This window comes from Papaver somniferum, unplaced genomic scaffold, assembly GCF_003573695.1.
Source record: "Papaver somniferum cultivar HN1 unplaced genomic scaffold, ASM357369v1 unplaced-scaffold_132, whole genome shotgun sequence".
NCBI lineage: Eukaryota > Viridiplantae > Streptophyta > Magnoliopsida > Ranunculales > Papaveraceae > Papaver > Papaver somniferum.
The window spans coordinates 4,730,817-4,743,878 of record NW_020622381.1 but is presented as its reverse complement, the minus strand read 5'-3'; the positions used below and the strand labels follow the sequence as shown (position 1 = coordinate 4,743,878).

The 13,062-nt window shown below is 34.7% G+C and overlaps 1 long non-coding RNA gene and 1 other non-coding gene across 9 annotated transcripts; one reads left to right on the top strand and one right to left on the bottom strand.

Moving 5' to 3' along the window:
• The first annotated feature begins 6,080 nt into the window (after positions 1–6,080).
• Positions 6,081–6,153, top strand: TRNAE-UUC. Its single transcript has one exon. It is a non-coding gene; the product is annotated as a tRNA-Glu (tRNA).
• Positions 6,154–8,027: 1,874 nt separating this feature from the next.
• Positions 8,028–12,025, bottom strand: LOC113332680. 8 transcript variants are annotated; one of them, XR_003351653.1, is made up of 10 exons: positions 11,614–12,025; positions 11,416–11,469; positions 11,158–11,322; positions 10,830–11,030; positions 10,038–10,289; positions 9,873–9,931; positions 9,276–9,540; positions 8,975–9,023; positions 8,525–8,842; positions 8,028–8,436 (listed from the first exon to the last, which is right to left on the bottom strand). It is a non-coding gene; the product is annotated as an uncharacterized LOC113332680 (long non-coding RNA). The 8 variants fall into 8 exon arrangements; XR_003351657.1 differs by having other exon boundaries at positions 8,028–8,667; positions 8,783–8,842; XR_003351654.1 differs by having other exon boundaries at positions 8,028–8,842; positions 11,614–11,761; positions 11,843–12,025.
• Positions 12,026–13,062: the final 1,037 nt, after the last annotated feature.

Genomic DNA, 13,062 nt, shown 5'->3' with positions numbered 1-13,062 from the left:
TCAACTCCCTATCCATGTCACCTGATTTTGGTTTTACTGTGTTCCCTAATAGTGATTCCTCATTGATTTAACAGTACGTAGAAGATAGAAGGGGAGGATTGGTGATGACCAGAAGAGGTACCACTTTTAATTTAAAAATGATAGAGAACATAATGAACGAACTTGAATATTTCACTACTCCAATATAAATGATTTACTTACCATGGCGTATGTGATCTATGTTAACGCTGTTATTTTCCCCCTCTTTTTAGGTTTCAACAGTAAAAGGAATTCAAGGATGCCTCTTACTGAAATATGTTCAAGTTTTTTATGTATACTTGAAAGTCGAAGTACTTAATTAGATTTCCCCCCTCTTTTTAGGTTTCAACAGTAAAAGGAATTCAAGGATGCTTCTTACTGAAATATGTTCAAGTTTTTTTATGTATGCTTGAAAGTGGAAGTACTTAATTAGACAAGAAATGATTAATTATGGGTGGAATCCTAGAGTACATTCAGGAGAATTAATTATGGGGGATTTATTTTTTTGTTGCGATTTTCTCGCTTTACGATATGGTGCCTTTTAGGTTATGTGTAAGAGATTTGAAGAAGAAAGACGATGGAGGAATATAAGAAGGAGGTAACCATATACAAATCCTAGAATTATATTGTTAATGTATTTATTTTTGTACTTAACATCTGGATCAAATCAAATTGATAGATTCAATTTGCTGATGGAACTTGAGACTTTTTTATGTTGTTTTTGTATTGTATTCATGAGGCAGAAACATATGCGAACTATGCAACAATTTAGGTGAATATAAGTTTTAGGAGAAGAGGCATGCATTGTATAATTCATCTTGAGTATTCGTTCATACTGCCTATTCCTAGAAAAGATTATCGCATTTTTCTGTAGTCAATATTATTCAATTGATCTGCGTCTCTACAATTTTTAGTTGTCACTGCTCTTTTTTCGGTCGCACCACCTGAGTATTCGGTACTTCTTTTCTTAATGTTGTGATTGTTGGTAATAAGGATGCCAAGCGTTGGTGAAAAATGTTGGAAAATGTTTCCATTGTATCATATGATTGACTATCTAGAGACATTTTCCTATTTGGCTACAGGTGAAACACTACAAGATGAGAGGTGCCAATGGAGGTTTCCTATTCAAGCTAATACCTGTGAGGTTTCATCATAAACAACAAATCTGGGTAGTTTTTTTTTCCTCAAACTATTTTGATTTTTAGGTTAACGTATGCGTAAATGATCATGCACAAGTTCTGAGAAGAAAAACTTCATATTTTATATACAATCAAAATAGGAAGAAACATTCCTGACCACGTTTTATTTTAGGCTGATCAGTTCATGAGTAAAGAAAGTTCTCAGATTTTTCACAGCAAATATGTAGTTAACCACGTTTTATATGTAGTTAACCACTTCACATCGAATTACCCCCTCTTTTTTAATTTTTCCACTTCACAGCGAACCTTTTCCTCTTCTCCTCTCTGAAATCACTTCCGAATACAAATTATTATAATTTCTGTTTGATTTCTGAATCTTATTAATTTCAAATGGTTTGATTATTATTATTTTCAGCTGTATTTCTCGCTTTTGAATTTCGTATATGATATCTAGGGCTTTTGATTCGTTGTTTTAGGGTTTTTGAATTTCACTTATGGAGTTTCTGTTGTTTATGGGATCTAATAAGATTATGTTGCAATTTAGGATATTGGGTTTAAAAAAAGTTAGCCTTTTCTTCAAATTGGACGTTTTCTCGGTTTAGCAAATTCTAAGGCTGTTTACCTTACCGTTTCAGCCAGTGTGTTAATCTTGAATGGGATTTGAATCTGAGTTGGAGCTGACAGTACTGAAGCTGGTGATGAAAAAATTTTGTTGTTGGTTTGTAGCTACATAAGAGATAGTGATGGTGTTGCTTCTTTTGGTTTGAACGAGGTATGGAGTCTGGTGGTATGTGCAGCAGAGAAACATCCAAGCCCAAGGGATATGAATTGCAGTTAGGACTTCTAATGATGTTGGAGAAGGTTTTCAAGTGACTAAGGGAATATTTCAAGCTGCTACTGTGACTCAGGGAAGATTTCAAGCTGCAACTGTGACTGATGGAAATAAACAGGGATGTGTGCAATAAATGCAGACGTTTTCGTTTGATCTTCTGCCGGTTTCCTGAACATGGATGTAAATATAGTGTCGTTTCCTCAGTTAATAAAAAGAAAAGGCGATTGAGAGGAATAGAAGAAGAAGGAGGTAAACGTAGAAGGCCTGGAATTATATTGGTAATCTATTTCTTTTCTTTTTTGCTTCTATTGATTTTTTTTTTCTTGGCATCCGTGCTTAATGATTATGTACTTCTCTTAAGAATTTAATTTTGATTTGTATGCTTGGCCATATGACGAAAAAACAGTTGGGAGGGAGTTGGTAAAGCATCATTCAAGTTACTGTTGCACAGATCCTTAATTATGTGTAGCTCTCTATACAGTCTACCTGAAGTGAAGTTGTTACCCTCCACCACATCTTCAGCCTCGAAGTTTAAATTAAATGTTATGTCTCAGCTCAAGCAAATCAATGCTTTCCGCTGGATCAAGTGCTCTTCCGTCTAAATTACAGCTCCCAGCCATTAAAATGTAGAAATCACAAAACATATATAGCGTCCTTATTCGAACGCAGTCTAAACAATCTTGGGTATTTTTCCTATGAACATTTTTAATTTTGGGTTTCTACACTCTGCTTTGTCGAAGGGGAAAGTTTCCCATGACTTCATTTCTGAAGATGAATCCTTACATGTTATAAGAAGGTCAGTTCTCTAACCCTAATTGATTTGTTTGGTTCGATTCTCCCTCGCCTTTTTATCTTCATCGCAGGAATTAGTTGAACTACTGTTTTTCTGAATCGTTACCACACACTGAAATTAACGCCAGGTAACCTTTTTATACTAATTGGTTCGACTTTTTCATTCGGTTTTGGTATATCCAATTAATCAAAGGATTGAAAATCTCCGAGTTTTAGCATGCAAGTTACTCGAGGAAGATGTAGAAAGTATACTACATCAACGACACTGACGACTAAGTTTACGCTATCAGGGTAAATAAATTCAATAGCTCTTCCTTTTTTTTTCTTTTAATTACAGAATCACCGCAATTAGAAGGAAAGACAAAGCCAAATCAAGTAATGGGAAAGTTTGAAAGTTCTCAAGGATTTGGTTAAATTTTCTATATGATTTTGTTTCGTGCCTATTGTCCATTGATTAATATGTTAATGGAAGCATTCATTGACGATCCTTATACTTAGGCTATTACTATAAATCTTCAGAACCCAGATCTTTTTCTGATCGTTCTCAAGATAATATCACCCTTCACCTGATTTTTGTTTTAGTGATTTTGGGGATTTTCTTGGTGATTTTTTACTGGGATTTATGTCGTTGGTGAGAGTACATGCAATATGTTGTATTGAATTGGTGAATATATATTAGTTCTTGAAGTGTATGATGAATTGTGTAAATTAGTTCTGGGTTTTGTCAGATGTGTTTATTGTATGAGCTGTGATGGGTTTTCAATGAGTTTGACTTGGCAAACTTTTGAGGATATATACAATTCATGACTGAGATTAGGTTCTGACAAATAGGCATTCTGTGTACAGATTGATACAGGAACTGATATACTGTAGGTTGATTGCAATTCAGGTTGCAGGAACTTAGCAAAGGTATGCACAAGCTCACCCTGAAGATTTTACACTAACTCAACTTATTTTGCTTTATTACATGTCGTTGAAAAATTGTTTAGGTTAGTTAAGCTTTCGCACCAGGAATAGTCAGAGATGTCAATATTGGATAAATTTTATTTCAGTCTCAAGAAACCGACATCAATTGAAATTGGTGGGAGTTGTTTAATATAAGTTGTAGCAAAGCCGTCTGTTTATAATGATCTTTGTTGGTAAATACCATGCTGGAAAGTGCACCAAGATATGTTAAACCCGCTGATGGAGGTGCTACTGATGAGCATATGGATCCAACAGCAGCAGCAGGCTGTAGATGATTGAACTTGCAGGCGAACCCATATTTACAAACCACGGTTCGCGTATGTAATATAGACATGGTGTTACTTCCTACTTCCAGTTCACTTTTTATCTCTTTCTTTCTCATCTATTCTGTGATCTTGACTCACTATTTTATTGATTTGTTAATAGGTACGCAAACAAGAATTCTCAACCAAGGATGAATTTGATTTCTCTCTATCCTCTTTGCTTTCGATATATATATTTGGGTTATTAGGAGTACACTACATAATCAATAGGCCTTTAACAATTATAGCAATTATGTACTTATCATTACATGAATTGTGAACACCTGCACCCGCTTCTCTAATAAATATTTTGCTTATAGCTGTTTTGTTGTATTTAGGGACAACCAGAGGCTAAATTAGAGCTGAGGTCGCAGGAATCATTTTAAATACATGCTCTGGCCAAATTTCAAGGTGTGCTGAAGATGTATATCTCTGATTTGCTGCATACAGTTCAGTTGGTTTGCAATTTAGATTATTTCCATCTTTTAGTTTTATGTATTATTATGTCAGAGTATTGAGTATGACATAGATTGGATAACTTATCATGTCGAGTGCGACACTAAGATGAGATATTTGAATCAGGTTGCGGCTCAGTGCGACACTAAGATGAGATATTTGAATATGCCAACATCAATGAAGATTTATGATCTAAAATTGTTGTAGTACAACAGGTAACACAACTGAAGTGTTTACTATTGGAATTTTGGTTTGGTTAATAAGCATTTTTAATTAATTTTAAAATCCACAAGAAGATGTTATTTGGTTTTTTAGGCTCTAGCTATTACTCTTTTGGGCGGCTATGTTTTGTTTGTAAAAGCAGAAAACGACAATTCTAAAATGCAAGGGGTTGAAATAAATAAAGATGCAATTTTTGTCTCTTTGCCAACAATGGAAGAAGAAACATCTCTATTGCGAAGTTGAGTTTTCGTATTTCCATGCTTTAATTTTAACAATATTTATTGGAGAAATTTTTTTATTTTCTTTGCTTCAGCAGCTGACTAAGCTTCTGCTAGAAGAGACATGTGATTAAATAGAAGATCGGAGTTTTTCCAATGAGGTAAAGAAGGCCTTTGAATTCCGATCAGGTAAGACTACTTATCTATTGTTATTGTAGTTTATTTCAGTTTATAAATTGGTTTTTAGTACCCCTATTGTTGCTACTCTAGATGACTACAAACGTTTTCAAGAGACAAAAGATAAAAACTTGGTTGTGATGGTTAATTCCTTTAACAAAGCGTATTAATAATTAAGTTTAATTACCACATACATTTAAGGATTATGAATTTAAAAAATTAGATGTCTGAGAAGGTGAGAGAGATACCACGGTCACCTATATATGAAATTTGTTCCAAGGTCCTCATCTGCTCTAATGAGGAACAATGATTATCAAGTATCTGACACTCAAATAGTAATTCGTACTTGAAGAAACCGCAGTCTCTTCTCAAATAATATAGATTAATGGTTAATTTAAGAAACTAAGAATGTCGCAGCCGATTGTCTCTCCAATAGTTCTAAATAGCATCATATATATCATCTGTGTAGTATACATATTGTGGTGAATCTAATCTCACCAGTCACCACCTATAATCTATATGCCTAACCATCCGATGTTCAGTGTCAATATCTCTTTTCAGAAATCTTCGATCTTATATGTTTCAGTTGTATTGTTTAACTAACTTTTATATTTATGCATTCTTATTTTGCAGAACACATGAAACAAATTAGAAAACACCCTGCCTAAAGGTGAAAGTTTGAAAATGGGGTTTAGTTTGTTAGGATGAGCACCTGAGTTCAGTTGAGGCTCTGCATCTAGCCTCTTACACTCCTAAATTGTTACTCACATCCATATCCTTTCAAATCATTGATATCATATTTGTTTTTGAGATGCATAACATCATTTAAATGAACTAGACATGTCAGAGTTGGTTTTTGAAATGCTCAAGTCCTACTTTGTATATACATAAGTTTATAGTCATCTCAAGCAGATATTAAGAGACGAGGTAGATTATGTTTGGCAATAATTTCTCTCTTGCTATCTTAGCTCAACTGGTAGAGCACATGACATTCAAACATGTAGTTGTGGGTTCGACTCCCACAGATGGCATATACTTCGGCAAACTCCACGCATCTAAACTTACACTTTGGGTACCCTACACTACTGTAAGTGTTTGCTGGATCAAGCAAATCTGTAAGCATTGATCTGAACTTACGAATAGCATAAGGTACATATATAAATAAATAAAGATGAATAGTGGGTCAAATTATGACTACCCATGAGTCATCTGAGTCACGAAAGTAAATGTAGCAGAGTTTTCTCAATTATCGATTGTTGAGATCTGCTGATGCGACGAGAGATAATCGATTGTGTTTGTCTTCTACTCTACTGGCTATCTGATGTGATTTTTTTGTTTTTCTTGGCAGGTGCTCGCATTCATCGGTTTACTTGCCCCGACTTGGGAGTTTACAACTCCTTTAATGTTTTATTTTTACCTTGAGTTAGCTTCGTTGTAATTGCACTAGGGAATCACCCGTGCCGTACCGGCACGGGCTATTTCACACCGTTGTATTCTGTGGTGCTTTGCTGTCACACCATGTACGGCTTCTTCTTTCTGTTACCTTAAACGACAAATTAGATCAAATGAGGGTTAATAAGTTACACCTCATGGTAACTTAAACTGGGTTATTTAACATTTTCTAAACAACAATGCTACCATTTTAATTCTGTATTTGCACGTACTAATTTTTCTTTTTTTTGGATACAGTATACCCCTATAAAATAATAGCGTCGGGACCGGCAAAATTTATCAATTTATCGCGATATTAAATAATCCCGTAAATTAATAATTATTAAATTATATGTTAATTAGTTTATCAAAATATTGTTTAATTCTAAGGAAAAAAAATCAACAAAATGAACCAATACACCTTATTTAATTGCAAATTGTTTTCGTCATTATAAGATTTGTTCAATAGATGACACCATATCAAAGAATCGAAGAGAAACGTTAGATAATAAAGGAACTAGAGAATCGCAAAATCAATCAATGGATTGAATTATCACGTCAGAATGGATGTTGAATTTCTTTTAAACATCCCTCAAAAGGATATTATCTCAGATTTGTTAACTGACGATGAAATAATTGAGAGTGCATGGGAAAATACGAAAGTGATGATGTGGAAGTCGAATATGAAAGTGTAGTTACAGAGCCACCTTCCCGTAAAGAAGCTACCAAAACTACAAAGATATTGAATAGGTTTTTATTGCATCAGGAAATGACAACACCAATAACTCTTCTAATGTTCAGAAAATCCAAAATGAAATTCTACGTGACATCAATTTTAAGAAAAATCAAGTCACAATTGAATCATTCTTTACCAAATTAGCATAAATGTAAAACTAAATTTATATAAATTGAAGAGTTATTACTATATATATCCGAAGGGACCTATAGATAGTTAAAAAAGTTATTATTTTATAAATTTAACGAATTATTAATTTAGCACGTTGGCCCCGACGGGACCGATAAAATTTATTAATTTATTGTGATTATTAATTTATGGCGGATTAAATTATAGGGGTTCTACTGTACATTGATCCTTTGGTCCTACATTAATAAGATCTTCTTGTGTTACTACCAAAAGTTCACCCCAAATTGGCAGTTATATATCGCTCTGGTAGCCTTACTTTCACTATTTTCATACTATTTCTAGTGTATTACTTTGGTTCATAAAACCAATTAATGGGTTGATACTCAAAGCTTAACGTGGTAAGTTAATTAAATAAAAAACCCATTTACTGGTATAAGAGGATAAATTTATCAATCTCTGATACCTCATTGAACATAATTCAAACGCAAGCCTTGATAGTGTGCCTTCCACTCATAGCCTATCGTTTAGTGTATTACTTCCATTGCTTGCTAGTTCATGTTGTGTTAGCAAACGTTTCATAACACAATCTAACAAAGACACTTCAACACATAACTGAAAACACAACTAAGATTAACAACACAAAATTATTACATATTCGTGTGTCTGTAACAATTGTTGAGCTTCTTACACCTTGATACTTACTTTTTTTCAACTTACCTTAGATTTTGAATAAAAAACTCGTCATTTTCTTGTATATATAAGTACAATGAGAAGCTTGTAAAGATTACCTGGCAAGGTGCTTAAACCCTAAAATTCTTAAAATTCAAGAGAACCCTACATAGAAGAGTTCATGTAGCAAATCAATAATCCTTAGGACTCGGATAATCTCGGGAAGTTTATCTAGTTCCCAACTAATCTTCTCTTGGATTGAAACCGTATTAATTCTCTTTCACATGGGAATTTAAACATAATGTGAGCAAGTGTTATGAGCCTCATCGACCCCAAATGAGTATCAATCCTGCAAAATTCATAAACTTCACTCTCATCGAGGGCTTGTGAATGGAAACTCACAGGGAAGTGATCATGAATCTCCACATTCTTAATACCTGAATATCACGCAAGAAGAGTTCCTGAGTTGTATTTTCTTGGAAGACGCAAATATCAATCCAAATGATCCGGAGTTCAACAAAAAACAAAAAATTGAGAGCTGAAGATCATCATGTAATCCATGTTCCTGACCCAATTCAACCTGGTACAAATGGTATTTAAAGCCGCAGTTGTTGATATTGCCTATAAACATCCATTTGAATCATGCCATATCTAGGTATCATAAAAATGAAAACAATTTTTCATTTGCTTTACACCTTGGTTTGAGCATTGCGATTATGGATTCACGACAACTTGTGCATTTGTAATATTTTTCCCTGTAGTCATTAAAAAAAACCAAAAATAAAATGAAATATTTAACATAACTTGAATCTAAAACTTCTCAATACGTTGATATATGGTTCTCTTTTACACTTAACTATAAAGTACTGAAAAGAAAGAAACATTACCTTAATTCCATTCGTCAGTTTCCCGGCCTTTTTTAACCTTATCTCCTCCCTACCAAAAAAGGTACAAAGGTGCATCAAGTACTTGCCAAAAGCAAGCCTAAATATATGTGAACTAAGCTTAAATAAAATGACATATAATACTTAAAAGCGAAATGAGCTGTAGTGAACTTCAGATACTTATTAACTTCATATGTCAAGATGTACAAATGTTAAATAGGAGGATAACCAAATTTACCATAATGAATGTTGGTTTCCCGGGAGCAGAAGATTAATTATTACTTAGTAACTACTGTGGATATACCTTTAAAAAAAATCTTAACTTGGATGGCAACAACCCACAACACTTGTGAAGACCCATAGCAACTGTTAATGCATACAGATGTACTTGTACTGTCCAACAACTTTGATCGTCATGTCAGTTATGAGTATTGTAAATCACAAAAATTGGGTGGTACTTCTATCAACAACTTAAATCTCATGATAATCAAAAATTGCAGTACCCCCAACAACTTATAGTAGTGCGACAATGGATGGTTTGAACTTGCAACAATATCCTTTGTGTTTTCCTGTTTAGAAACGGAAGTGGAAACGTCCTTAATGTATTTAGTGCGATGAACTTAATATAATATGCATAGCCATGTTGAACGCAAAGAATCAAAAAAACTAAAAAACAAAGTGACACAAAGTCCAAAGAGATATCAGATCTAGGTTTCGTACTTGGTAAACTTGCCACCGCTTCAGATTGGTATTTACTCAGGCTTAATTTATCCTAAATGTATGATTTGCAAGTGTTCTTAAGCCACCTCTATTAAATTTACGAATACAGTAGCCGTCGATCCAAATGGATGTAGGTACAAAGAAATACGACGTAAGCAGTATGACTTTTATGCATACATACCTTAGGTTCTGAAGAGTGAGGTCCCGCATCGTGCAATGACCATTGGCTCTATTCATTTCCTGTAAATTTGGCAAAATGATTAGCACCCGCACAACATTTCTTGAGAAACGAAAACAATCAAATTTCAGCACATATTTTGATTTAATGGCTACACTCAAAGAATACCCATAAAATAAGCATTTGCAGATCGCGATTTTAAATCTTCATACTGGGTAAAATTGAGCTTGTTTAACCGAAGTGCAGCGCAGAGGCTTCACCTCGGTATCCCACTTGAAGAAGAGACGGTGGTCACTGCGAGCGGGGCAAAATATCTTCTTTTCCCCCAAGAATAGTGTAGGAAATATATGTCGCCAATGGGAAGCAAGGATCAAATTTCCGGATTAGGTTCTTTGGTACCATCCCGTGTAGTTTCTCGCCCTGAAAAAGACAAAAGGGTCATTTAATCAAGTCAGTGAACTGAATCATGGACTGGATAATAGAAAGATGCTTACGCATGTTGACCAAATAAACATATCCAAATTTGTTTTTTAAAACTAAGGTTTGTAAATGTTTCCGATGGTTATTATCAAAAAGAGTATGACATGTTGTTCAAAAAAGATGCACAATGTTCCAGTCGCAGCTGACAGTGTTGGAAAAAAAAATGATTCAGATCATCAACTATTTCACCAACTAAATATAAAATCAAGAAAATGGTCGATTGATTCAAGCTTCAATTTGATAACCAAGAAAAAGAATAATTAAGACCCAGAAAATTAATTGGTGAAAAATCATTGTTGGATTAAGAACCAACATGCACATGATTCTCGCATAGTCTGTCTAGCCAGTACACTCTCTCTATATTAATATCCATTAGAAGTTGAAAACGGGAACATACATTTCCAAAATGTCTCTATAAGAGCCTTAAATAAGACTGCAAAATTTAGATAATTTGAAACTGACATTGGTGGTGTTACTCACATTGTCATCAAGCATGAACACATCCAAACTGGTGACATCATTAATCCCCATGAAATCTAATTCGTCCTAGTTTTGAGATTCGAATGCGGGTCATCCAGGGATTTGCCTTCTTCATCCTCTGTTGTATGTTTGAAAGTTTTGTAGGTGGTTCTGGGAGATGTTGGAAGAGCTGGTGCAAATTAGTATGAAACTTGGAAGAAACTGCGAGAGAATGAACCGCATGTTAGTATGAAAGAACTTGGTTATATCTTCAGCAACATTATCTAAGAATATTTCTTAACTTTTCAACAATCAGAGTTGTACGTTTAAAATTGGGGACCATAATTACCTCTAAAATCTAACAATGATATGAAACCAATTTCAATCTGCAGAAATTGGTTTAGGGAATATGATAATCATGGTTCCTAAAGGAGGGGGCATCTGAATTAAGTTGAATGCGTGCTGCCGAAATGGAGAAGCCCTCATCACCAAAAAGGTTAGTCAAATCAAATCTCTGGAAAAAAAAACATTCAAAATCAAAAGATAACTAATTGAATTTCAAAGAAGAAAAACTAAATGGAAGAAAATGGAACTCTAATTTAGATACCTGGAGATGGACTGGAAAGATATTATCTGGGTGTAATCCCATTGAAAATAACATCTGTTATATGAACCCATCTAACCAATTTCAATTAAAATCAATCCTGAAATCTACCTCCAAGATGAACCCAAATATTCGATTCGAACAAAATTAACCATGAAACATATCAACAAATTAATAAATCACAAAAACCTAATTCAATACCTGTTTATACATTTTCTTCCGTTTTCCATTAGCAGTCTCAGTTTCCCTTAAACATGAATATCAGTTTTCATCAGTCCAACTCATACCCTTCGTTTATTATTAGCATCCTTCACCAAAATCTCATCAATGATCTTGTATGAACCTGCTACTGGTTTGTACACCAGTTCAATTTCAATATGATGATTCTGCGAAATCATAAAAAAAACGAATCAGTGAGAGAGAAGAATACATGTTCGAACGGGGTGATGATGTCGGTTGCCATTCGTTACAATGATTGATCATATATATATAACCCATGAAATACATCTGGGGAGTTTTAATTGAACGGCCTAAACAATATGGTTGGTAGAAAAAAGTTTGAAGTGTTACAGAAGAACTGAAATTGAATATGGGGAGGTGAAGAGGGAGGTTATGGCTGAAGTTATTACACAGGAGTGGGGAAGATAAAACGTGGAGCCTTTTGATCACTATGATACTGGGAGGGGAGGGAGATCATGGCCGTTAGTTAGAGAAGCCAATATATCCTGACCGTTGGGTGACACAACAAACACTACTGCAGTATAAAGATTGATGTTAATTGGTTCCATATTTGCACTTTCGGTTCTTAAGAAGGTAAACGAAAATTCCAGCAAAGAATAATTTAAGGAAAGAAAGGCAACCATTTGCCCGAGGACTAATGTGTGGAAACGAAATCAGCCTGGATCATGGGCTAATGCTAGACCCACGTCAATCCAATTGTCATTAAGCTCATCGTCGCCGGAATAATGAAGTCCATGCCTGATATCTTATGATGGATTATGGATGTGCTTGAAACTGCCATTTGTTAGTGAAGATCTAGAGATGGTTTGCGGTAACATTTCAAACAGTAGTCACATCCACCATTGTTGTAATTATGGTCTATAATTCTAGATTTATAAGCAAACACAGGAAGTTTAAATTAGATATCAATTTAAAAACATTATTTTATGAAATGCGGTAACAAGAGGAAAAGATGATGGTCGCAAAAAAGGGATCCCAACAAGACATCGGGATCTTCCTTCTAGGTTCCACCCTCAAATTTCAACCCAATCACGGCTAATTTTAAAGTGGGGACTATATTTCTTTCTAGAAATTCTAGTCCACGGTTGGGGCCTATTATGGCACGATTACCTAAAACACCACTCCAATCGTTGTCGGACGACTAATATTTTGTGCGAAGATATTTACCGGCTGACCAAATTTGATCAGGCTTGAAAAACATCGGGATCTTCGTTATAGGTTCGACCCTCTAAATTTCAACCTAAGCACGACTATATTTAAAGTGGAGACTATATTTGATGCTAGAAATTCTAATCCACAGCAGGGACGACACGATTACCTAAACACCGTCTCAATCAACCGGACGACTAAAATTTTATGCGATGATATTGACCGGCTGACCAAATTTGATCAGGCCACCAAGACATCGAG